Genomic DNA, 24502 nt, shown 5'->3' on the forward strand with positions numbered 1-24502 from the left:
TTTCATTAAAAAGGACTGATTGTATTGCATGTTGTATGATGTATCTCTGAAACCCTGTCTGCTCATGCCAGTCTAGTAGTCCTCTCCCCACACCAACCCCAATTACCAGATTTCCGAATGACCCTCTTGGGGGCAGTACTGCCCTCATGGAAAACCTCAGCACTTGTAACATTTGAGGTCAGGGAATTCTTTGTTGTGCCGGGCTGTCCTGTGCATTGGAGAATGTTTAACAGCATCTCTGGCTTCTACCCACTCGATACAAGTGCACTCCCGTGGTTGGGATGATCCAAAATGACTCCAGACATTGCCAGAAGTCTCCTGGGGAGTAAGTAAAATTGCCCAGGTTGAGAAGCACTGCTCTGAGAAGCACTAATCTGTCATTAGTATAATATACTATTTGTTAATATGGATAAAAGCATTGCATACAGCACTAATAGGTATTATTAATTTTTCTGCCAGGCTCAGATGGTAATGGAAGCTTTTACTGTTGGCATTATTTAATTGTCTGGCTCTGAGGGGTGGGAAGTATGTATAGTTCAGGATGATGAATTTTTTGATATGAGAATTTCAAGAAAAACTGCCACAAGAAAGCCCTTTGATAAGTAGGAGTTAACCGAATTTCTTTTTGACAAGTTCGACATTAATGGTAAAGGTTACAAAATCAGAATTTTAGCTCTGCAAGAAATATTAGAAATTCAATGGGTACCTTTGTATTTTACAGATGAGAAAAGTGCAGTCACAGCTTAACTGTGAACCAGGACGTTAATCCTGTCTTGGGTGTCTCCCATACTGTTCTTTGTACATTACAGTGCCTGTCAACCAGGCTCTGTTTTAAAATAGCTTTAGCTCTCTGCAAGCTCTGACTCTTGATAAGAAATAAAAGACAAAAATAACACTTTCCTTTAAACCTTGATCTCCATTATGCATGCCAGGAAAAATAAGTGAGAAGGTTAGGAATTATATACAGGAACTTGCTTTCATAGATTCAAACCCAGAAATGTTTTTATGCTAATGTAATAACAGCATTTTCATGGTGCGTTTGTGGACAACTGTACCTTTTAAGGCTTACAACAGCCCTAAAGAATAGGCACTGTTGCCCCGCCGGTGTTGTTCAGTGGTTGAGTTTTCCACCCATGAAACAGGTCACAGTTCCATTCCTGCTCAGGGCACATGTCTGGGTTGCGGGCTCCATTCCCAATAGGAGGCAGCTGATCAGATGATTCTCTCTCTTCATTGATGTTTCTATCTCTCTCTCTCTCCCTTCTTCTCTGAAATCAATAACAATATTTTAAAAAAGAATAGGTACTGTTATCATTCATCCCCCTAATGTAGATGAGGTACCAAGAGCCTAAAAAATCTGTGCAAGGTCATAACATCCATAAGTGACTGAGCTGGGATCAAGCCTTCTGCTGCCCATGTTCATCCTCTTGTCAGCCACCTACTCCAGTCTACCTGCTTCGAGCCTTAAGGATAGCTTGCTGTTATAGCCTGCTTGTGAAATTGATATTCCTAGGAGCTAAACGTTTGGAGAATTTTAAATCTGAATATTTTCAGGGCACATTATATTTTCTTCAAAGATGAAAGCAGTGTTCCCCCAACATTTACACCAAAGGTGAACTTGCTCTTTATAGGATATAAGTGCTTCTTTCATTTTGTCTGTATCTGAAGCAGTACTCTGGCATGAAGTTTATAGCAGGAAGGAACCAGGATCTGAAATGAAAGGATTATATAAAGTCATCTTCCTTGTTTGTTTCACCCTTTGTTATTACCCCAGAAGAAAGAGAGAAGATTTTGAAATCCTTTCTTGCAAAATGAGTTTGAAGTAGACACAAATAATATATTTGATTGACAGCTATAAAAAAGAAGCAAAAAAAACCCCACCCTTATTTCAAAAAGATACTTGAAGGAAAAACATCTATATTTATTGAGAAGTGGATGCAAAACTTTCAAACATAGCATCACAGGGTTTAGTAATATTTCCAAAGTCAATATTAGGTTTATAAGTTACAGGTAGTAGAAAAGGCAGAATCAATTAAGTTCTATGTTCCCAGTACTCTCTCTCTCTCTTTCTCACTTTTTCATTTTACTTATTACCAATGATATTGGTACAGGCAACATGTACCATGGCTTCTTTTTACACTTAGTTTTCTTATTTTTTAAAGAAATTGTGCTTTTGTGAAAAATATTTTTAATTTTTATTTATTTTTAAATATATATTTTATTACAGAGAGGAAGGAAGAGGGATAGAGAGTTAGAAACATCAACGAGAGAGAAACATCGGTCAGCTGCCTCCTGCACACCCCCCACTGGGGATGTGCCTGCAACCAAGGTACATGCCCTTGACCGGAATCGAACCTGGGACCCTTCAGCCCACAGGCTGGCGCCCTGTCCACTGAGCCAAACCGATCAGGGCTGTGAAAAATCTTTTTAAAGTTTTCTTTCTTTCTGTTATATTCTCCATATTGTTGATTGTAGCAGAATCTCTGATGAACGTCCATTTACATGTTTTTATTTCCTAGTTGGCAGCACCACTTTTATACCTTCTCGCAGCTGGAAACTTGGTGGGAAAGTTGTACATCAGGGTGTATTTATGAGGAGTGCAGGTGTGAGGGCAGGAAAGAAAGATGCTCAAATAAAAAGAAAGTTTGCATTCATCTGAGCTCAGCTGGTGTCATATATTACTCAGTTCATCCATTTGCCTTAGGAAATGAATATTTAAATTTGTTTTCATGGTCAAGATCAGCTACATAATTTGTAGGGCCCAGTTTGGAATGAAAATGTTAGTAGGTTTGTCAGATTTTGCAAATAAAAATGAAGGACACTTGGCTAAATTTTTGTGGTGTTTTTTCCAGCTTTATTGAGGTTTAATTGACAAATAAAAGATGTATATATTGAATGTGTACAATGTGAAGTTTTGCTACATATGCGTTATACAGTGATCACCACAATCAAGCTAATTAACATATTAATCCCCTCATATTGTTACCTTTTGTATGTGTGTGTGGTGAGAACACTTAAGGCCCCCCCTCTTAGCAGTTTTCAAGTATATAATCCTGCCCACAAATCAGAACCACCTCTAAGATTTAAAAAAAGCAATCAGTGCCTGCATTTAATTGGTTTAGGGTTCAGCAGGGCATTTTATGAAACTGTCCCAAGTAGTTTTAGTGCACAGCACTGATGGAGAAACCAAAGTGTGGTCACTGACCCAGCAGCCATTAGCGTCACCTAAGAACTGGCTGCACATGCAGATTTTTAGGTCCCATTCCAAGCCTGTTGAGTCAGAATGTTGGGGACATCCCCCCAGAAATCAGTGTTTGCTTTAACAAGCCCTTCGTGTGAATCTAATACACTTTAAGGTTTGGAACCTCTGCTATAAACAATTGGATACTGCTGAAAGTTTTAAAAACTTTGTGTTCTAGAAGAGAACTCTGGTAGATACTAGTATGTGGGGGACTGATTGAATAAGGAACAGGCAGAAAATAAGGCAGCCTGTTTGAAGCTGTTACCTTTACGATCCTGGGGGTAAGAAGATGGGGCGAAGAAGTGGAGCAGTGTGTATAAATGAAGGGAGATGATGGGTTCAGGAGACGTTTCAGAAACAGAGTCGGTGGAATTTTGCGGCTGATTGATTGGGTTGAAGGAGAGAGCCAGTCAAAGGAAATGTGTGAAGTTTCTTTCTGGGTGATTAAAGGATGCTGTTATTAGACAAAGCAGAAATGTCCTTAGAAAGTGCAAACTTGGGAAAATGGTAAAGATATTGACTATGAGGTGCCCTTACGCATCCAAGAGGTGTTTTGCCTAGTTGAGAATTTGTTTCTAGAACTTTGAAAGCAAAAGTTATAGTGTAGCACTGGGAGTTCTCACCATGAAATTCACATTTTTTAAATCACTGAAATGATTATATATGTGCACTAAATAATTTATTTTAAAACATGTTCGTTTCCTTTCACATTGAGATAAAGATGATATACTTTAAACAAATCTGTAATCTTTTCTGTTTGGATCATTTATATGAAGTTATTTTTAGTAATTAATAAATCTGTACATTATGCTAGCAAAATTTAGTACAAGAGTTACTTTTTGTAAATTTAATATCCCATTCTTGTGTGAAATGTACACCAAACACATTCGTTTTCAGAGAAAAAAACTGAGATGGGGAAACAAATAAATTTCTCATTGCGGCTGATAGAGGTGTCAGTTTTGTGTCATGATCAATTCTATAGGTTTCTGGAACCGGACAGAGTACCACCTACTTACAGCAGACATGGCGTTGGACATTCTACTTACACTCTCTTTGCTTTGATTTCCTCATCTGCAAAATGGCTAAATTTATGATACCCATTTTGTAGGGTTTTTATAAGAATTGAACGAGTTAATATTTGTCAAAGTACTTTGAAAAATACTCAACATTTAATTAGCAATCATAAAATGTAAGCTTGTTTTTAATTCAGAAATTCAGTTTTCTCACTATTTAGTCTTACTTTCTGAATTGTTGCTATCAACAGTTTGAGTTTTCATATTACTTATGTCTATTTATGAACTCTGAACATTGAAGGGAATGATTATAAACCAGAGAATTGCTAGGAATAAAATTCCAAATCATTCATGAAGAAAATATAGAAATGTATCAAGTGCATAGTATAATTTCTAAATATATAGAACTTAAAATTTACCTTTAAATTTACACACATTCAATTTTTTTCGCTCAAAGTAGGGGTCAGGACAAACTAGGATTTCAATTCTTTACCATTTTAAATCTTATTTTAATTGATCCTCATTCTGAACATAATAGCAAATCATAATTTACACTGAACACAGGAATAAGTAAATCACTACACTTTTGAGCCATAGCATAAAGGTCAAGAATATATCATAACTATTTCTACATCAAAAGTTATGTAAAAAGAAAGCTACCAAGCAAAGTGTGATTATAATTAGTAATAATAATGATAATTCACTGCTGTTCGATTTGACCCTTAAAGGGCAATGAGAAGGAGGTAGCACCTCTGAAAGCAGCAAATGATCTTATTCTTCCATATGAGATTTGTAAATTAAGGTCGTTCATCACCACTCCTCAATTATTATGATCTGAACTTCACTTCAGATCTTCCCTTAGTTTAGAAATCATTATGCTGGTGTAAAGGCCAGGGAGAAATGCTTCATCTTTAACATTCTGCTTATCCTCTTCAAAATAGTTTTACAATCCATATTTTTCATCCTATTTCAGTGGTGGTGGGGAGCTGGCAGTTAGGGAATAGATGTAGTTCTGGGTATTTTTATGTCTAGGATCTGTCAGACCCACAGAACTCTTGTAACTTGGGCATATGTCCAGGGAGTTTCTAAATATAGCTAATACTATCCTGTCCTACTTGGAGTTCTTGTGTTCTGAGAATGACCCATGGTTGGGACAAACTTCCTGGGCCCAGAAAAAGGTATTGAGAGCATGCCACTGTATATTCTAAGTGCTTAAACTCAGCCTGGACAAGACCCCAATCAGCTTTACTCCTGGAAGGGAGCTATTGTGCAACACTCAGCAAGGAAATCTGTATTTCATGATACTTGCAAGGCCAGTAACTCTTTTAGAGGTGTATTCCTTAGTGAATGAATAGAAATATATAGGGCTTTACAGAGGTAAAAATGAATGTTGGATATTCTCAAGCAATATTGGGTATTTCTAATATTTATTTATAGCACCTCATCTAAGGAATTGTAGTTCTCTAGTCATGATTTAGCATGGATAGTGAGTGCATGAGTTGGGATTTATTAAATGGTACATATATTACAGATATTTAAGGGTGCTATCATTTTTGACAGATTTGGCAAAATAGATTAATTAGCTTTAGATTTAAGAAATAAAATCATATATCTGTGAAACATCTTTTGCTCTTCCTCATTGTAAAAAATACTTGAGGAAAGTTCTATTTCAGTTAACTTGTACTTCCACAACTCCAATTGACTTGTGTACCAATCCCTGGGCCCTAGTAACAGAAATTCTATATTTGATGTCTTGGCTGAGAAATGAACAGTTTTGAAGTAATTTTCTTTTATAATTTAATCACACAATTCAGCCTGCTTTAAATTGTTTGTTAACAAAGGGTGACAATTTATGTATTCAAGATAAAAATTTATAATAAGAAACTGCCCACATGCTCTACTTGAAGGGTAATTATTCTGCATATACTCCATAACTCACTAACTTTGATGAAGGTGGCAGTGAATTATTATGGTCGTTACTTTGTCAGAAAGACTTTAATAACTTCATCATGCCACTGGTATCTTAAAGTTATGGATTGTATGCAAGGCATAATAACTGTTTCTTTTTTATAGAAACTAGATTTCTCAAGTGGTCAGTAATTCAGTTAGGAATTCAAAATGGTGATTTTTGTTTCTTTAGATTATATTTCCACTAACAACAGCAATGAAATACCTTACTTAAATCTATATAATTTAAAAAACTACTCATATTAATGTGAGTAGAATGCTCACATTAATATTTAAAAATACAGTGGAATCCTTTTGTAACACCACTGAGTAATGGTAATTACAGTAATAGTAATATCTGTATTATGGGTAAATTGTCTTACATCTGATTTTTATGATAGTATGAAATTAAATATTGTGTTGAGGGAGGGTTATGATTTTATTTGAAGCATACTGTTTTATTCTTATCCAATTTGCCTGAAATTCTTAAACTCAGTTTCCATTAAGTAACTATTAGTTTAACAGCAAAATTGTGAGCAATGTGGCATCATTTATTAAAAAATATGTATGTGTTATCTAGAAGTGGGAGATAAGAATGTGTTAATAGTTGAAGGGGAACAAACATATCAGCTATAAGAACAGAATGGTTTGGTGGTTAAGTGTCCTAGTGGTTGACACTCAAGGGCAGTGCCTAGAAGGTGTTGGAAAACAAAGATTATTTATAGACTAGAGGCCCAGTGCATGAAATTCCTGCATGGGAGGGGGGGGTTCCTCAGCCCGGTCTGCACCCTCTCACAATCCGGGACCCCGAGGGGGATGTCCAACTGCCAGTTTAGGCCCAATCCCGCAGTCCTAAATCGGCAGTCGGATATCCCTCTCGCAATCCAGGACCACTGGCTCCTAACTGCTCGCCTGCCTGCCTGATCACACATAACCACTCGCCTGCCTGCCTGATCACCCCAACTGCCTCTGCCTCAGCCCCTGCACCTGGGACCCAGGCTTCCCTCCTCCGGCCAGCCACAGGCAATGAGGACCCAGGCTTCCCTCCCTCTGGCCAACTGCAGGCACGTGGGACCCAGGCCGGCTTCGCCTGGTCCGGCCACAGGCACCTGGGAGCCTGGGCGGCGCCACCCGGGCCCCAGCTTTGTCAGGAAGGACATCCGGAATGATATCCGGTCTATCCAGTCTAATTAGCATATTACCCTTTTATTAGTATAGATAGATGACATTACCAAAGAGTGATGCACTTTGCTAGAGAAAAGTTGGCTAACACTGGCATTATTAGGAGACAAACCTTTAAGTCACAGGTATGAAAAGTACGTTTATTTTAACGTGGTTTTTAAAGCATACAGTAAAAAGGAATAAAATAACTCTTTTGCTATTAAAAATTCAGTCTAGAGACTGAATTTGATATTGATTTTTAAAAAATCAAAAGACATTTATTGAAAGTTGGAATTTTTAATTAAGTGTATTGGGTGACATTTGATAATAAGATGATATGGTTTTAAGAGCACATATCTGTGATATGTAATCTGTATATTGTATTGTGTGTCCTCCATTCAAAGTCATATAATCCTCCATCCCGTATATATGACCCCCTTTATCTTTTACTCCCTCTATCCCCACCCTCTGGTAACTACCATACTGTTGTCTATGTCTATGAGTTTTTGTTTCTTTTTCTTGTTTGCTCATTTGTTACTTTCAGTTGTATATCCCACAAATGAGTGAAATCATACATTTCTTAACTTTCTCAGTCTGATGTATTTCACTTAGCATGATATTCTCAAGGTCCATCCAGGTTGTATTTCATCTTTTCTTATGACTAATATTCAGTTGTGTGTATGTAACATAACTTTTTTATTCAATCACCGATTGAAGGACATTTCGGTTGTTTCCAGGTCTTGGCTACCATGAATAATGCTACAGTGAACATAGTGGTGCACATATCTTTGTGAATAAATGTTTTACATTTTTTTGGTAGATACCCACAAGAGGGGTTGCTGGGTCATATGGTAACTCCATGCTTAATTTTTTGAGGAATCTTCATAACTGTTTTCCGTAGTGGACAGAGGACCTGAACAGACACTTCTCCCAAGAAGACGTACAAACAGCCAACAGACACATGTAAAGATGCTCAACTTGACTAGCTATTAGAGAAATGAAAATGAAAGTTGGAATTTTTAAAAGAAAAACTTATCCATCAATTTCACTCTGTGTATATTCTCAAAAGATTTGAAAACAGAGATTTGAAGAAATATTTGTACACTAGTGTTGATGGTAGTATTTTTTATAATAGCCAGAAGATGGAAATAACCACATGTCCATTGATGGATGAATGGATAAACAAAGTGTGGTGTACACATATAATGGAATATCACTCGGTATTAAAAAGGAATGAAATTCTGACATATGCTACAACATGGATGAATTGTGAAGACATTATGCTAAGTGAAATAGGCCAGTCACCAAGGACAAATATTGCATGATTTCACTTACATGAGGTACCTAAAAGTAGTCAAATTCACAGATATAGAAAATAGGATAGGGTAGAGAATGGGGAATGATTGTTTAATGGGTAATTTAAGTTTGGGAAGATGAAAAGTTCTGGAGATGGATGGTGGTGTTGGTTGCATACTAATGCGAAGGTACTTAATGCAACTGAACTGTACACCTAAAAATGGCTAAAAAGGTAACCATTTGTATATTTTACTACAGTAAAAAGCAAAATGTACTAAAATGGTATTATAAAGTAACAAAATGTTTCCAGTTAGAGAACAAGATAAATATAAGGATTAGCCAATTACTCATATTCATAAATATTCAGTAGTCATCAGTAGCCTAAATTTTGTGAAAATACAATTTTATTTCCTTGTATATGATCTTGGGAATGATTTGCTCATATTTAAAAATATTTTTCAGTGCTTGACATAATTCTTGGCGCATGGAAGATGCTCATTAAATATTTGTTGATTGATATTTGTTTATTCAGGAAATTATAGTCATAGCTTCATGTGCAGAATAATAACCTTAACTGTGACTCGTTAAGCCTACTTAAAGCTCACAGAACAGGTAGAAAAGAAAACCTTTAAAATACAAACAATAAAACTTAGTATACGCCCTAACTGGGTGACTCAGTTGGTTGGAGTGTCGCCCTATACATCAAAAAGGTTGTGGTACGATTCCCAATCAGGGCACATACCAGGGCTGCTGGTTTGGACCCCAGTCAGGATGAGTATAAGAGGCAGCTGATCCACATTTCTCTCATCTCTCTCTCTCTCTCTCTTTCTCTCTCTCTCCCTCTCTCTCTCTCCTCTCTTCCCCTTCTCTCCAAATCAATAAACATATCCTTGGGTGAGGATTTTAAAAAATATAGTGTACAATATACTAGACTATGGGAATTAATGCATCTTAGTTATTATAAAGCATGCCATGAATTTTCATTGTTAATATCTAATAAAGAGGTAATATGCAAATTGACCATCACTCCACCACACAAGATGGCCACCCCCATGTGGACATAAGATGGCCTGCAGGGGAGGGCAGTTGTGGGCGATTAGGCCAGCACGGGAGGGCAGCTGAGAGGGACCAGGCCTGCAGGGGAGGGCAGTTATGGGCGATCAGGCCTGCAGGGGAGGGCAGTTGGGGGGACCAGGAAAATGGAAAATTTAAAATTTTTGAAACTATTGGAAAATCTTTCATTTGAACAGCTTTGATTAAGTTCAGTATTTTAAGTGTATTATGTATGGAAAGTACTGGCTTTATTTTAAAGCTCAACAGTGATATAGTAATATCCTTTCTTGTTTAAAAAACTGAGCTAGTAAAAGATTTAAAAAAAAATTTGAAAACATTAAATGCGTTAATAGTAATTATAGCAACACTTTAATCCTAGATTTACATAGAGAATTTATCAGTTTTGTGAAGTGATTAAAGTTAAAGCAGATTACTCTTACATTTAGAATTTAAAAGTTTTAAGTCAGCAACATGTGAAACGTATTGAATATATTGTTTTATATTTACTTAAGAATTTCTGGTTTAAAAAAGACATTTTTTAATTTTTTAAAAAATTCATTAAACATATCCATGTACCTACTTTTATAAAATTAGCAGATTCTTCCTAATCTGTATGATTTTTAAATATAGTCTTCTAAGAAAAATAAGTTTTTGTAGAAAACTGAAGACTGATTAAATATGAAATTTACAATTTGGTTATGTTATTTTCTATAAAAAATTATGTGAATAAATTAAAGGTTACCATCTGTAAAAATATGTATCTATTGAACATGTAATATGTAACTATGAAAATTTGCATATGAAATTTTTGCTTGAAGCACTCTAACCAGGTGCTTCAAAATCTGACATCTGCCCTGGCTGGGTAGCTCAGTTGGTTTGAGTGTCATCCCAATAAGCCAAGGATGCAGGTTTGATCTCTGGTCAGGGCACATATAAGAATCAACCAATGAATGCATAAGTAAGTGGAACAGCAAATCCATGTTTATCCCTCTCCCCCCTCCTCTTGCCTCTTCCCCTCTCACTCCTCTCTGGCATCACCTTTCATGAGATTCAAAAGTCCTCTTTCCATTGTGTTGTTCACTTAGGTTATGAGGCTTTTCTCAAAATTGAACAAGTGTTAGACGGTTCCTCCAAACAGTGACAAATGAAAGAAGAAAGAAAATTGGTTGGAAAGGGAGATGAGTTACTCTGGCCGGATACTTGTTCTTATTTCTCTTTCTGCCGCTATCTTTCTCTGCACATCCTTAGATAAAACTCAAAAATTATTATTGAGATTTTTGTGGGAACCAAGTGAGACAAGAAGAAAAATTTAAAATTGTAGTCTAACCCCTAAAAGTAGAGATGATGAGATTTTGAGTTCCAGGAACAGTTTCAAAGTCCTTATCTGAGCAGTTCTTTACTGCCTTAATTTGTGTGTACAGATTGCTGTTAGTGTTGTTACTGTCTGTTTTGTATCAGACTTGCTAGCTAATTTCCTTGCTTATTAGCTAAGTGATTTTCTTAATGGGTACCCTTTTGACAAAGGAATCTTAGCTGCTCTGAGAGGAAAAACCAGTTTTTAAAAATCACGGTGAAAAAGATAAGGACCATCTGTATTCATGCTGCTGCTGTGTTGTTGGTGTGGGAGAATATCTGGTGATTGACCTTAATTCTTTACTGAAGTCACAAAAATATGCATAATTTGGCCTTTATCCACAAAACAAATAGCAACAGTCTCCAGTTAAAGCAGGGATCCAATTTCCTTGGTTTTGGGTGTGGAAAAGGGGATATTTACCAACCTTATTATCAGAGGGGGTTTTGTGAAATTTTTCCTGAACTATTTTAGAATCTCCATTTTGACAGGAGCATTTTGTTTGCATTCATATTTTATTAACCAGGAGTTATTTTGTTTAATTTATACTTGAAGATTTAGAAGCCTGAAATACTGTGTTTAAAGGAGAAATGTCTTTTTATTAAATAATCAAAGAAAACCCAGTGGCATCAGCACTCCCCCCACCCCTCTGATCTGATGATAGATCTTAGATTAGGGCCCCAGTAATGGTCACTGGATAGTTATATTGGGGAGCCAGTTTAAGATTTTTTTTACAAACAAGTTTAGGTTGGATCAAGACAATGAGGGCAACACCAGGAGAGCTGAAACCTATGGAGCGAACAACCTGGGAACCTCATCCTCTTCATGAGGTGAGTCTCCAGGGTGCCCTTCATCCATGGTTTATGGGTGAATAGTCTAGGACTCTCATACACCCACCCACCTGTGCCTACGCAGCCCATGGATCTGACATGGTACCAACATGTGTATTTATTCATCAGATTTCATCTCAGAGCCTGGGCGTTGAGATTGAGTATTTGAAGGTCCACACAGCAGAATCAATCTTGTAGGTAAGGCAAGAAATTGTGAGCTTCCTAGTGTCTAAGGTAGGAGTCATCTTTGTTCTCGCAAACCTGGTTGCAGTTCTTTTCATTTATTAAGCATACCACAGTCAGCCAGATAAGATTAGAGACAATAGTGAAAGAGAAAGCATTTTTCTCTATTTCATTCTTTCATTTGGCTCTCTTTGTACTTTTGCCTCCATTTTCTTTCCCTTGCTTGCCCATCACATTAGGGGACCTCACATTCTGTAAACCAGGGGTCCTCAAACTACGGCCCGCGGGCCACATGCAAATACAAATATTGTATTTGTTCCCGTTTTGTTTTTTTACTTCAAAATAAGATATGTGCAGTGTGCATAGGAATTTGTTCATAGTTTTTTTTTTTTGAACTATAGTCCGGCCCTCCAACGGTCTGAGGGACAGTGAACTGGCCCCCTGTTTAAAAAGTTTGAGGACCCCTGCTGTAAACTATGTTTCCCTCACTGAAATGTAGCTACCTGCTATCTGTTTAACTATGAGAAAATTATTTAACCTCTCTGTGCCTTGATTTCCTCACTTGTAAAATGGCAATAGGCTATTGCCTACACCATAAAGTTGTTGTGAGGTTTAAATGCATTAAGATGTATCAAGCACTTAGCTTAGTACCTGGCTGTATAAAATGCTGAGTGACCAATTATCTAATAATTACTAATAGAATCTATTAATATAGTAATGATTGAGAGCCATATGTTTCATTGCCAAGTGTCAAAATGTTAAACAGGACAGAATTGTGGATTCTTTGGGTGTTTTGCTTTTTCTATGAAAATATACTTATAGAATATCTTAAAGATACAAAAGCACTGTTGGGTCAGTCCCCAGAAGACTTCTGAATAGTAAGAGAGAATGTCCTAAGAATCCTAGGAATCATATTGAATTTGTTACTTTTATTGGAAAAGGAGGCAACAATATACACATAGTGTTGAGCTGCTTGGTTCTTTTGTATATTAATTTCTCTCATAGTAGACATGATGCTTTCTTTATCCAATTTGAATGTTCTAACTTATATGACCATCATTAAATCTTATATATAAATTAATTTCTGGCATAATGAGTATATTTCCTTTCTGAGGTATCATGTTTTTAACCATTTAAAAGGCAACCTCACTCATTTTGAGAATACTGTATTCAAAATAATTTTGAGGGCCATTTTATTTTCTAGTATGTATTTTCAGCAGGTGGCTAATAGTTTTTGACCTGTAGCACCAGCATATAGACCTGAATGTCAGACAGAATATTTTTTTAATTGCATTTTCATCTTGCATAATGAAGCACAGTAATTCTTTTTGAGATTGCCTTGCATATTTTTCCAAGTAGTTATTGATAGAGATGTGTCAAATTGGTAGGAGAAAAGAAAATTATAATGTTATGCATTTAGGTCTTAATAATATTTAAATATATTCAGATCTGTAAATACAAGTATTTTAGCAAATAATGAATCTGATATATTTTCATGTTAAAAGCCATCTTAGGTGCATATTAACCTTCCATCTCTCCCATGTCTTTGGGCCATTGCTCTGAAAAATCACATATTTTAATCTATACACACTTTTTTTTCTTAAGAATTTCCATTTTCTCTTGAAATTTATACCATATATTCCATGGCCTATTTTCACACAACCTTTAAGAATTATACATATTCAATAATAATAATAATAATAATAATAATAGACAAACATGGCAACTGACCATACCTTCGCTACGCCTCCCATTGGCTAATCAGTGTGATATGCAAATGAACTGCCAACAAAGATGGCAGTTAATTTGCATACGTAGGCTCCAGGTGGTGGAGTGAAGCCTGACGGCCCCGGGGCTGGCAGAGCAGTGAGGCCTGATGTTTCTGGGGCCGGCGGAGCAGTGTAGTCTGACGTTTCCTGGGCGGCTCCGGCCAGAACTCGGCCAGAGCGAAGGCCTGGGCTCCGGGTGCTGGAGACAAACCGGTGCCAGCAGCCAGGGGAAACGAAGGCCTATTGCACGAATCTCTTCGTGCAACATGCCTCTAGTTCAATAGTAATTCTCATTTTTGTGTGTGAAAATAGACCATGACATATACTCTATAAATGACAGAGGTTACTCAGGGCTCCAAGATTAGCAATTTTAGATCATTGTCAACATTTATTTCAAGTTAAGTATTAGCACAAGCTAATACAGTTTATACAACTGTAGTCTTTGCAATAATGTGTCACATAGTTTGTGTATTGAATAACACTTCAATTTAAGCGTAGCTGAATTTTTGAGATGAAGATGTGTATGCAGCTTGATCAAGCCCAAAGTACTCTGAAAATATGACAATGGAAAGAGTTATATTTTCTGTACTGAATATTTTAGAGCTGGCATTTTGCCACTGAACTGTATATGAGGGAGGAATAGTGTATGTGCGCTTTGCATTTAAGGCTTAATTTCTGAGGCTGAATTTCAATTTTGTTTATTCCCTTAGGTAATTACTGGTTTTCTAGATGCAAAAGAAGTGTATCATTGGATTTTTAAAAAATGGTTAAACTTGTATTGTAGATATCCTTTCTTTAAATTTAGGCACTAAAACTTCTCACACATCAAAGGAGTGTGTGACTCTCGTTTGTGGCTGAAGAGTTAATCATCTCTCCGCAATGCTTTGAAGTTAGTTTTTTTGTCATTTTTCTTTTCTTAACCCAGCATGGGTTCATGAATAAAACTAACCACTCTGATAACTATAGTGTATTATTGCTTTTGCATATGGCTCTTGCTAATAAAAATTCAAATTCTGGTTAGTTTGCTGGAATCAAATCAATGTATTATATGGCATTCTCTCCCCCCCCCCCCCCACACCCTGTTATGAAGCCCTCTTACAGAAAATAGGTGGGAAAAACAGCATGGGGTGGAGAGAAACGACAAGGTAATTCAGGGTTAAATATAGTTTACCCCTTGACGCCTATGTTGTGGTTAGTCTGTAACCTGTGCAAGGGTTTTTACTTCTCACTGCTCTACAATCCTTAGAATTCTTATTCCTTAGGACTAAATTCCTATTCTTTAGTCAAAGTGTATGAATCTGCTGTTTTGTGGGTACGGTAACAATAACAGCAGTGGCAGTAACTTAATTTAACAAAGTATGTATGTATGTGTTTTTAAATGCAGCTCTATGAGAAGCTATCAGTTGAAGAATAAGGTAGGGTGAAGAATACGTAGGTGCTTGCTAAAACGATTCTGATAGTTGCTAAAATGAAGTCATCCTGCTTAAAAATTACCTAGTCTAGCCCTAACTGGTTTGGCTCAGTGGATAGATAGTTGGCCTGCGGACTCGAGGGTCCCAGGTTTGATTCTGGTCAAGGGCATGTACCTTGGTTGCAGGCAAGTACCCAGTGGCGAGTGTGCAGGAGGCAGCTGGATGTTTCTAACTCTCTATCCCTCTCCCTTTCTGTAAAACATCGATAAAATATGTTTCTTAAAAAAAGATTACCTAGTCTGTACATCAAATAGGATTTGGCATTTTAAAAATTAGGATGTTTTCCATTATCATCAACACAGAAAATAATTGTGCCTGGGTGCTTTCTTCCGAAGGTAACATGTGAATTTAGAAACCAGAGAACATGCCAGAATGAGACTGATGATTGTATAAGACATTCCATACTGGAACCAGATACTAGGCTCCAACTAGGCTCAGCTGGAAAGACTCTTAAAGTACAGCCAGGGGAATACAAATAAGGGGCTAATTTAGCAAATGTGCATGTACATATCACATTGGGTAGGATCATGATCTCAAGAGTTAGAGATACCAGATTTTAACTGTTTGAAGGCTGGTCACTTTGGGCATATGAATTATTTTCTCTGAGCCTCACATTTCTTAATTAGAAAATAGGCATCTAATCATATTATTATTATGAGAAATAAGTACTAAATACGAAAAAAAATTATAGTGATCAAAAACTGCCAATTTCAGAGCCTTGGAAATCTATCACCATGTATATATTGTGCATATAATGGAATAGACCTGTGGCCAGCAAACCACGGCTTGAGAGCCACATGCGGCTCTTTGGCCCCTTGTGTGTGGCTCTTCCACAAAATATCACGTGGGGGCGATCATGTACAGTGCGATTGAAACTTCGTGGCCAGAAGTCGGTATTTTGTGGAAGAGCCGGTATTTTGTGGAAGAGCCACACTCAAGGGGCCAAAGAGCCGCATGTGGCTTGCGAGCCCTGGTTTGCCGAGCCACAGTTTGCCGACCACTGGATAGATCATCACACAGGCTCTTACTTGGCCTTAGAATCCTGCTCAACCCAGAACACGAGGAAGTTCCTACTATTTTGGAGAGTTGGCAGGCAATGTGAAACATATTTGTTCTCCCTGAGGTAATGCAACTCTACCTGTCTTCTCTCTTTCTATTTTGCTAACAGTCTCCATAATGCAAATATCTACCCAGTTGTTAAAGAGGGAATGCAGAGATTAGTTATCAATAATCATAGTGTTCAGGCACCATGCTGGGTGCATTACAGAGATTTGTGTTAAGTAGCTGACCCCAAAATTTATATGTCCAGTTTCATCATCTAACCGAGGCTCCATTCATAAATTTGTTGATCATTTGTTTCCCTAAACGTACTGCTCACTGTTCACTATCCTTCAGCCGCACTGGACTTCTTATATTCCTTGAGCATTCTAAGTTTATTTCTGTCTCCGACTTTTGTTCTTGCTGATCCTATGCCTGGAAGGCTCTGTCCTTTTATTTTATGCATCTTGCTTCTTTTCCTTATTCAAATGTCATTTCTTATTTTATTTATTTTTCTTTATTGATTAAGGTATTACATATGTGTCCTTACTCCCCCATTGCCCCCCACTCATGCCCTCACCCCCCTGAGGTTTCTCTCTGACAACTATATTATCCTCCCATCAGTCAGTTTCTTATCATCCTATGATACGTTTCTTCAGACCCTTTTCCACATATGTCAAATTATGTTATTTATTTAATTGTTTACTTTTTTATCTCCCAACCCAGAATGCAAGCTCGCTGAGAGCAGTGGCCTTGTGTGGCTTGTTCAACGCTGTACTCCAAAGACCTGAAACTGTGCCTGACTTACCAATCTTCAGAGGTATGATTATTTATTTCCATATTTTTATAGGTGACCAAAGTGAGGCCCAGAGAGGTGTAGTAGCTTGCCCAAGATCATGGGCATTGGAAGTGGCAGAGTTGAGATGTAGACCCAATGCCTGGGCTCTAAAAACCTGTGCAACAATGCAGTTGAAGGTCAGGGACATTGATAGGAGGGCGGGGGCTATGTTGAGTGCTTGGAACTTCCGTTAAGTCCCTGGGCTGGCAATTATTGTTTCTCTAGCATTGTCAGACAAGAGCTGGTCCTGATTACTTCATACTCTAGTAAACTTGACTTGTCTCCCTTCCTTTTTCCTTTTGACTCAGTGCCCAAGATACCCATGGTTAGTATTTTACAAGAATGCATTTGAACCCTCACTGCTTGGGAAAAACAAACACTGGGTTTTAAAGAAGCTCCCAGAAGCCTAGAATTCATGATTTTGAACCCAGATGAAATTTTCCACCTGACTTGGGTTCTTCTTTTTTATATATATGCTGTTTTCTGAGTATTTGTTACTTGAAATCACCCTTGATTATAGCTACAGCTTTCTTTTGTGAGTTTGTGTTAATAACACAGATGATGCTTTGGTGGTACTTGGTCCCTATTGACTAGAATACTTCTACCTCCATACTTTCCCCATCCCATCCCCCACCCCCAATACTGCAGTGGGACCATTTTTGTTGTTTTTAGTCAGACACACCACAGAATAAAACAGACAGTTTGTCATGTGTATCATAAAATGTATAACTATGTGTTAACTTTTGGAGGGAAATGAAAAGAAGAAAACCAGGGCAGTTGATGAAAACGGGATAATCAACTGCATAATAAGTCACACCCAGCAGGTTATAGAGGGAGAAGTTATTGGCACTTTTTGCTCCAGGACCTTTGGTGTGCTTCATTGCATTTGACCTTTTAGAAGCTATTGACATCACTTGGGAACTGCCAGTAAACCTGCCTTAACCAGTTAAAGAGAAGGAATCATAGCATTGTGGAACTGACTTGATTAATTTAAATCCAAACACACACAGTCCTGCCTGGATGCCCTTTGCAATGCCCTTGCACAAAAGGATTTCATTCAGAAGCATTATAACCCACATCCTGCTGTCAGACCCTTTCAGCTCTGTTGGTCCTCTTAGACTGCCGGCAGCATCTTTAACCCTTTTTATGCTTCCTTTTATCGCATGAAAACAATATCTGTGCTTAGATTCACACAAATGCTCTACATTTCACTCCAAGTTCTTTCTTTGTGTCCTAGGGAAAAGGTATTTTAAAGTTCCACTAATTGAGAGACTAAAACAGGAACTTATCTAAAACTGGCTTCTTTAGAAAAGTATATTAGAACTTAATCCAGCGCTTCCTCTGGGAATTGTAATCAAAATTAGAATCATGAAATGTTGAAATAAGTTTTTGGCATTAGAGTATGCTATCATCTATAATACCTTTGACTTTTAGATTAAAAACATTGAAGGTTTTATAATCCATGTTTAGTTTTGGGAAAACATCAAAGTTAATTGACTTGTGGGTGAGTTCCAAGTAGTATAAGGATACTCTAATCCTGGATTCTTAAATGAAAGCAAAATTAAAATTATTTAAGGATAAAACTTTGAATAATTTCAGACTATTGCAGTCTGAAATGAGTGAAGTACCCACACGTTGGTCACTCTGCTGGGCTTGGTTGCAGAAGAGGGCAAATATTTGTGTGGGAGAAATTTAGAAAATTGCTACTAGGTGCTTCACATCACATAGAAATGTTAAACTGGAAAGGACCAACACCCTCATTTTAAACAGCAGAAAAGTCTAACCCCCCCCCCCCCCCCCCACACACACACACATTTGATTACTCAAGTTCTTAAAGACCCTTACTTGGCCAACTTCTGCTTCTTCATTACCCAGTTACCACACTCTTCCAGAATACAGATGGAGCCTTTAGGGAAGGTGGTATAAGCCCATTCTCTGGTTTCATTCATTATCATTAATTTTAATTACTGTTTTAAGGGCTTGTGATGCACCAGTACTTCATTCATTATTTTTGTCTTCATAACTACAATGTTAGGTATTGTTCTTCTCTTTTCGAAAATTAGGAACTGGCATTTAGAAAAGTTAGGGATTTTCCTAGAGTATCAGTTATTCTGAGAAAGTGGGCAGGAGCTGAGGAGGCAACCTCTCTAGGATATCATTAGCTAGATACAGGGAAGAGAAAAGGGCAACAACAGGTATTCCTCCCAAGCCTTGTCCGTTGACTTGAAAATGTTATGGCGAATGAGTATGCCACAGTCAATGGTAAGAGAGAGAGAATTAAGGCAATTTTGGCTTTAATTCTTCAGTGGATTAACTGTAAGGGACTATGAGGGCACCTCCTTTCTAGCTGCCATTAGCACTAGATGTCTAGGTGAGGAATGTATTGGGGAATCAGGGAACCTAAGTTCTTTCAAAGACCAAATGAAATAATATAATCTAAAATACTTTGTAAAATGAATATAAATAGGACATAACATTTTTATTCATTTATTCAGTAAGTATTTATCAAAGTGAGTGCCAAATGTAAGGTGTGGTGCTATATGGAGAATAAGAAGGAAATATAGACTTTGTCTCTACTTCTCAGAAGGTTAAAATGAGTAGGAAGATAAGATGCGTGATAATAAACAGGCAATAGAACATTTTAAATGCAATTTGTAAGGTAGAGAACACTGGAATTTCCAAGGAAAAGTCCGTTCCTGATGGAAGAGATGGGTCTTAAAGAGTTGGTAGGGCCGAAACCGGTTTGGCTCAGTGGATAGAGCATCGGCCTGCGGACTGAAAGGTCCCAGGTTCGATTCCGGTCAAGGGCATGTACCTGGGTTGCGGACACATCCCCAGTGGGAGATGTGCAGGAGGCAGCTGATCGATGTTTCTCTCTCATCGATGTTTCTAACTCTCTATCCCTCTCCCTTCCTCTCTGTAAGAAATCAATAAAATATATTTAAAAAAAAGAGTTGGTAGGGTTTAGATTGGTGGGGAGGAGAGACAGAAGGAATGTGATGGGAGTAATAGGTAGGTATGTGTGGGAATTACAGGAGTTAGAGCAAAGGCCTGGGGGAAGGAAAATACAGAGACATACTCGTGTATCAAGTTGTCTCATTGGCTGTAGCTCAGGGTGCCCAGAGTGACAAAGGTGTGAAATTTGCACTTGACTCAGTGACCACAGGGGGAGCCTTTGGGGATTTTGGAGTTTCATGGTAACCTGGTAGGGCAGTGGTTGTGAAGCTAATCAAGGACAAAGTGATACATAGAATGATTAAAGGAGCGAGGCACTGCAGTCAGGAGACCAGAGAGTCACGAGATGACGGAGCAGATCTAAGCTGGAGGGGGCAGCCTGAGACTGGAACAAAGAGGTGACAGATCAGTGAACTTTGGCCACAGACTGGATTTAAGGGTGATGGAGAGTTAGAACTTTTTGCCATTGGAAGTTCTGTGATACGTTTTCATCAAATTAATATGCATTTGTTTAAATTAACAAATTTAAACCCAAATGCTAATCATAAAATCCCATATACCACTGGTTTTTTTCAGTACTTATATGCTTCACTGGAATTAGGAAACGTGTTGTATCAAGACCAGAGGAGCCAAGAATGTTGTTCATCTGGACTAGAAGTTCAACATAAATTATGAGGCAAAACTAGTTTAGGATGAAGGCTGTTTTGCCTTATCATCAGAAAGGTGATTTGGGAGAGGAAGCAGGCTGGCCACTGACTGGTCAAGACTTCAGAAATCCTGGCCAAATAACCCCTCAGAGGTATTACTTTAACCCCATTTGCTTCTGAATTGGCACTTGCCAACATGACTTCACTTTAGTTTAAGAAACAAGTTAAGCTCAGGACCTTGGTGAACCCCAAGTTTCATTTTAAGGATTAAGGTAGCTGCATGGGAGTTGACGAGATTTATAATACCTTGAGAGTCAAGGGGTATTTCTTTGGGAAATGTGCTATGTCTTTTCTTTCCCTGTGAAAGAATATTTCCACCTTCTAGCTTTTGTTTTCTTTCAGTTTGAGAAACTATAATATTATTTAGATGTCATTGAAGCCTTGGGATCCACTGGGAAATAGGTAGATTTTCTGAAGTTTAGGACACATACAAGGGGGTAGACAGTTATCCAGGGGAAATATGTCAGGGCTTGGTGGAGCTGGTGCTGTTACTGGGTAGATTTTGTGCCTGCTCCCAGCGCGGTGCTGTGAGTGGCCTAATGTGGGTATGCACTTCACAACGCCTCTCTGTGCTGTCCTCAGGAATCCAAGGAAAGAAGGTGGTGACATTTGTAAGAAGTGATCCACCTAAGAAAGAGTTTATGATCTCTGAGAAGGTGGTGAGGTTGCACTGATCAGAAAATTTAGTTGGAGTGTCAAGAGGAAATAGAACACTGGCGAGAACATGACACAGTGAGCTGTTTTTGTAGATGAAGAGGAGAATAAAAACGAAAGGAAGCCTAGAACTAGGAAATGGATATTGGGGAAATGAGGCCCTTGTTTTTTCTAAAGCAAGTCTGGCCACCTGGGGCCGTTTGTCTCACTGACACTTGATTTCTACTCCTGCTGGGGATCTTTCCTATTTCCTTCAGCCTTTGTAGTGGTCAGAGACCTCTTGGTTTGGTCTTATTTTTGGGCAGTTTTTTCTTAAATCAGTACCTTTAAAAGAAAAGCTAACAAACCAGCTTTACTATTGGACTATTTCTTTATGACCATCTATCTCTGAAAAAGTCGATATACCTGTCTCTTTTTGGTCTATGTTATATAGATAACCTTCGTTTGCTTTACCCATCTTAATTCTGTTTGACAGGTGGATCATCTCCCTAGTAAGTTGTCTGAGACACCTTGAAATAGTCTGGCTAGTATGTTAGGATCTTCTCTGAGAGCAGGTAAATCAGGATTGCAAATTCAGAACATATTGAAATGAATTTCCATTTTCCAAATTAAATAGTAATTCATATCCATGGTTAAAAAAAACTTAAAAGTTTAAAAATATACAACATAAAAATTGGAGAACTCTCTCAATTTTTTATTGAAACTGCCCAAAGTAACTACCCCTAGCAATTGGGTGTTATTTTAAAATTTGAGTCATATATATGATATATATATATATATATGTGTGTGTGCGTATAGATTATTTTCACTCGTATCATGGAAAATTTTGCGTATGTATCATTTTCACTTATATATGATAAAATTTGCATGTTTTGCTTCTCAAACTCAGGGTCTCAGGAAAATCAAGTGAGTAGAGAGGAATAGTTCTGTTTTTGTTGTAAATCTTTTTCACTTTACCTAAGTTAAGGGAAACCAAATTATTGTGGGTTTTGTGATTGCAGACTTTACTATTCTTTCAGAATTCTCCCTCCAAATTTTCAGATAGGTTTAAATTCTGTGTAGTTTTCCAGACTGTACAGTGGGGCTGTTTTATTCCATTTGACTATTTTTGTAAGCAGTATTATTGCAATTCACTTGTATGTTTTTTTTCCTCACAAGGGAAACATTAAAGGTGGGCTTAGCTTCATCTAAATTGAAGTAGAAATAATAATAGTTTCTTTGAAATAACTTAGATCTAAGTATACAGCACCGAATGACAGCCTTCATATTTTATTGTTATGACTATCTTAAAGAGGATCTGCAAAGTTACTTGCTTATCTTTACAATTACAGTATTTGCAGTAGAAAAGTTAGACCATGGTAGTGTTTGAAAACATGTCAATCCAATATTCATGGAGAAGAAAACAATAGTTTGCATACTACCGGCAATAAATTATATACTTATGAAAGCATTGCATCTGATCAGATAAGCATGATATATCATTAGAGACTCAGTTTGATGTTGAAGCATTGTTATTTTAAGCAATTACTTTAAACCTGGTATTTTTAAGAAGGGGTTGTATTCTCATTAATGTAGGTGACAGAAGCAGGGCAGGACAAATAGTTCAAAGGGAAGATTTCAATTGTGTGTAGCTTGGGGGTTATTAGAAGTAGAAGTAATTCTGCTGTGATGGAAGAGACTTAATCAAGAAGACTGTGTAGCAGTAAGATGGCAGATTTCCTCTGATTTTATCTAGGTGTCATAATTAGGCATTTTGCTGGAGGTGTTTTCTGGGTAAGTGATGTATTGGCAGGGCTTTGCTGGAGCTTGGAGATAAATGGACCAGGCAGCTACTGCCTCCTGGAGAAGTAAATAGAGAGAATCAGTTTTCATTGTTATCAGCACACTGACCTCCGAAGGCACCAGATGTGAGCTTTCTTTTCAGGGGGAATCAAGTATTCACCCTCAAGGAAAAGGATGTTTTAATACAATAATATTAATGTTTGTTAAATGAGAAAACCATCTATGAATACTTACACTATGGCTACCTGTGAGCATTATTTATTGACCTGTGACTTCATCAGAGTTTCAGCTGTGAGAGGAATATTGCTAATGGATTCATGTAATGACATTTGTCATTAAAAAGTCACATCGTCATGAGTAGATTCAGAATTTATTGAGTCCCTTGCTCTGTGTCACACTCAGCGCTCTGTGACAACCTTCGTTTCCTACTTAGCAAATCCGAGCCTGGTAGCTCCAGCCCCAGGAAGTTGTTAAAGCAATTAAAGGCTCTGTCTCCCAGCACATTGCTTGGTTACCATAGTATCCTCTGCCTCCAAGTCTCTCCTGATGATGTCAGTATGCATACAGGGGTTGTTCAGAGCATCTACGTGGGGATGATTCACCCTGCAATAAAGCCCCTCTCTCGTTGCTGGGTTTCCAGTGCGATTTCAGACGTCCCTAGAAATGGAGGGTAAGTGCCTTCTTTTGCATATCAGAGAATTGCTAAATGCCTCTATTATTCTGTTTTAGGTGTATGAATGGTTTCATGCTTTCCAAGATATACTACTGCCTGAAATCATAATGTTTTGGAGCATTTCAAGCCAATTTTCTAGAATAGACACAGTTTATACTTTGTGTGTGTGTGTGTGTGTGTGCGCGCTTGCACACGTGGGACAGACATAAAAATAACTGTGAATGCACAATGTAATGCCTGCTACTCTCCCTGGTTGGCAGCAATAGCAAACACGATTAAGCTTTTAATTTTTAAGTATTTGAATTATGTAAATTTCTTAAAGTATTTTGACAGGTGTCAGAGCACAAATGGGGCTATATTCCAAGTGTGTGAATTACATATTTTTGTTGATACTTTATATGTTTTATCCAGCTTAAGCAATATTAACATTTCAAAGGTCTAAGATGATAGTGGCAGATATTATCAGAAAGAAGGGCCAAGTGAGGATGTGAATCTTTATGTTAGAGAAATTAAAACTTTCACTGTAGAACAAAGATTTA

The 24502-nt window shown here is 37.6% G+C and overlaps 1 protein-coding gene across 14 annotated transcripts in view; it reads left to right on the top strand.

Moving 5' to 3' along the window:
- PAM (peptidylglycine alpha-amidating monooxygenase) overlaps positions 1–24502 on the top strand; it is a 268970-nt gene that overhangs the window by 23150 nt on the left and 221318 nt on the right. For 13 of the 14 annotated variants that reach the window (XM_070412390.1, XM_070412389.1, XM_070412392.1 and 10 more), the window contains exon 2: positions 17081–17174. The gene's annotated coding sequence lies outside the window, so the exon portion shown is untranslated. Of the gene's footprint in view, positions 1–17080; positions 17175–23899; positions 23961–24502 lie in introns of those variants that run through there. The other variant, XM_070412391.1, reaches the window with a different exon arrangement.

Source organism: Myotis yumanensis, unplaced genomic scaffold (assembly GCF_028538775.1).
Source record: "Myotis yumanensis isolate MYYU_CA2020_CCGP unplaced genomic scaffold, mMyoYum1.0.hap1 SCAF_4, whole genome shotgun sequence".
Lineage (NCBI taxonomy): Eukaryota > Metazoa > Chordata > Mammalia > Chiroptera > Vespertilionidae > Myotis > Myotis yumanensis.